The sequence below is a fragment of the Cryptotermes secundus genome, unplaced genomic scaffold (assembly GCF_002891405.2).
Source record: "Cryptotermes secundus unplaced genomic scaffold, Csec_1.0 scaffold5261, whole genome shotgun sequence".
In the NCBI taxonomy this organism is placed as follows: domain Eukaryota; kingdom Metazoa; phylum Arthropoda; class Insecta; order Blattodea; family Kalotermitidae; genus Cryptotermes; species Cryptotermes secundus.
The window spans coordinates 20,423-23,275 of record NW_019738451.1 but is presented as its reverse complement, the minus strand read 5'-3'; the positions used below and the strand labels follow the sequence as shown (position 1 = coordinate 23,275).

Below are 2,853 nucleotides of genomic sequence, written 5' to 3'. Positions count from 1 at the left end.
GAAACATTTCACTATGTCCTACTCCAGCTCTGGCTCTCACTGATAACAGACACTGCTTATTGACCTGTGTACCGAATCTGTAATTAAATTAATTTAAATTCCCTTGGGGGGGGGGAGTCCAGCTGGGTCCACTCAGCATGGGGGCCACTGATTGGCCTACTGTACCTGCCCCGGGTGGTTATGATGATGGAGAACTTGGTGGAATGAAGATTGACAGGGGAAACTGAAGTACTCGGAGAAAACCCACCCCAGTGCCATTTTGTTTACCACAAATGCCACTTGACCAGACCCGGGATTGAACCCGGGCTGCCACGGTGGGAAGCCAACGACTAACCACTTGAGCTATGGCGCGGCTGAATCTGTACTTTCTTCAAAAGCTCATGGCTACTGAGGATCACAATATATACAATGGTCTAGCTGAAAACATTCATAATGTGTACAGTGGTCATACTTACTACAATATAGAGTAGCATATGCTGCGTGTAAGACATCATATCCACTTAACTGGTTAACATATGAGTAAATTATATAGATGCTAACAGGAACAACATGAGTACTGCTTCTAGTGGTCAAATAGCCAAACATTACACTGGTACTGAACTGTCACATATTACTATGAAAAATCTGTGAGTGTGCAACATCATCAGATACCAATACAGATTTTTATATCATCTGGTACCATGCCAGACACCTTCCTAAACAAACAGGACTCTTTCTTCCATACAGATGTCTATTCAAAATATTACATACCCTCAAACATGTCCTAGACAAAGTACATTACTTTCAGAAAATGATAAATGTTATACCTGTTTGTCCTTCAATACACCCCAGAGTTGTTTCTGATGTTCAGACATTTCTCCTGGTGTGCAAGTATCAGAAGAATGTAAACTGCACACTGCCAAGCCTATACACAAGCACAATTATATGAAGGAAATGTATTTATAATGCAGCATATCATATCAAGGAATACAGAGTGCAATGTACTTCCTCATCATACAAAGATGCAATCACTACCTCCCACACTCTTTTGCTATAAATGCTCACATACATGCACACGGTTGTATTCCTGTTGTAAGAGAAACATTGTTGCTTATAACAATCCCCTAAGTGTTGCATGTAACAACTTTATTTACCCCATTAGTATGGGAGTAACCTGCAATGCACACTCTGCCACTGCGGAGTGCTAAGTATTGCAGGAATACTACTGCTTTACCTTTCCATTTCATGAACAGTATTCAAACTACATGAATTCTAGTTGCATACTTTTTTGAGATGAAGGTCCAGGCTATCATTGGTAAGTGAATAAACTGGATTTATTGATTTTTCAGTGAGCAAATTATTTTGAAAATTTGTTGATTATATAATTCAGCTGTTAGTAGACATGGCATCAACTACTAAAAATTAACTGAATATGAATACTGAAGGTATTGTGTATGAATGCTTCTCTGATTCTGAAGAGAGTAATTTTGATTCAGATGGTAAATCTGTTAGTGATGTCTGTGTAGCAGAAGCAGGTGATGATTACAGTGAACCTGAAGATAACACAAATCAAGGCACCAGAAGCAAATGTGTGAAAACATTTTTGTGGGAAGCTATGTCAAATTATGTGGGACATAGAGAAGTGTGTTATATATCAGGACCACAAAATGCAGCCAAAAATGTCTGTGAAGGGAACAAGGACTCCAAGTTGCTTTCTACTTCACATGCCTAAATTTAAATTCCCTATGGAAGCTCCTCTCACACGAGATCAGGGCCAGGGATTTAAATACTTCCATGCTTAAGAGTTAAGCATAAGTAAATGCTTGGTACAAGAATGACATATCTGAAAATAAGTTTCCTGTTAACTGAATCAACCATTGCTGACAACTAAGATCCAGTGAAATAGGAGATCCTGTCAGAATGGCCAATGCTGTAGACAAAAGACCACCTGCAGGACTGACCACTGGATCTGAAGATGAGACTTCATGTCCCTGTTGGCTACAGAGAAATTCATGAATGTCAACACAACGTCCATAAACCTTGGGTTCCTTTGGGTAGATATGGTTGAAAACCACTAATACCAAAACTTAGCATTGAACACAATCCCATGCCAGTTCAATTCACCTCCAATTTTCAGAATCTCCTACTTATGATATATCTTGATGATACATATCCATCTTCTTCCACATTTATGATATTCGTTTTCCCAGCATAATTCTCTATACATCCTTTCTCTCCCCTGTTCTAATTATGTGCTCAGCCCATAAAAGATTTTAGTATGCTAATATGTGATGTGTATAAATAAGCAAGTTCCTCACTATGCACAATGCTACACTGCTCACTTATTTCATTCTGACTTTGCTTAAATGTTTTTCTAAGCACCTGCCATTAAATACGTAAGTTTCAATTTTTTCTTAAGGTAACAAATCATATTTAAGACATACAGTCAACTCTCGATTATCCGGGGGCGGATTAACCGGTTTGCGGCTTAACCGGGGCTTTTTTTTTTAAGTTTATATGTTGTTTAATATTCATTCACTTTTGTTTCACATGGTGAGTTGTAACACTATTTTCGCACTAGTGTGAACCGAGCTCTGCATTATTTCGTCCCGTTATGCGAACACAATGTTCTAGGGTGGGGGTGAAAGAATGCAAGAATTTTTGGAAAGTTTCAAGGACAAATACACCGCCCCAGGTTATTTAACGGTACCATCTCAGTGTGAGAGTGCATTGTGAAAGTAAGTATCAGTTTCTTAATATAGATCTTCAAGTGCGTTAGCAAAATGTCGGGGTTTAAAAGGAAGCGTGTTGTGTTAAGTATTCAACAGAAACTTGAAATTATCAATCAGCTGGAAAAAGGAGCTGTAGTTAAAC

The 2,853-nt window shown here is 38.6% G+C and overlaps 1 protein-coding gene across 2 annotated transcripts in view; it reads right to left on the bottom strand.

The window, feature by feature from the left end:
- Nucleotides 1-308: 308 nt before the first annotated feature.
- The window catches only part of LOC111871036 (huntingtin), an 18,913-nt gene continuing 16,368 nt past the window's right edge, over nucleotides 309-2,853 (bottom strand). Inside the window, exon 6 of one of the 2 annotated variants that reach the window (XM_023863766.2) lies at nucleotides 309-904. The gene's annotated coding sequence lies outside the window, so the exon portion shown is untranslated. Of the gene's footprint in view, nucleotides 905-934; nucleotides 1,978-2,853 lie in introns of those variants that run through there. The other variant, XM_023863765.2, reaches the window with a different exon arrangement.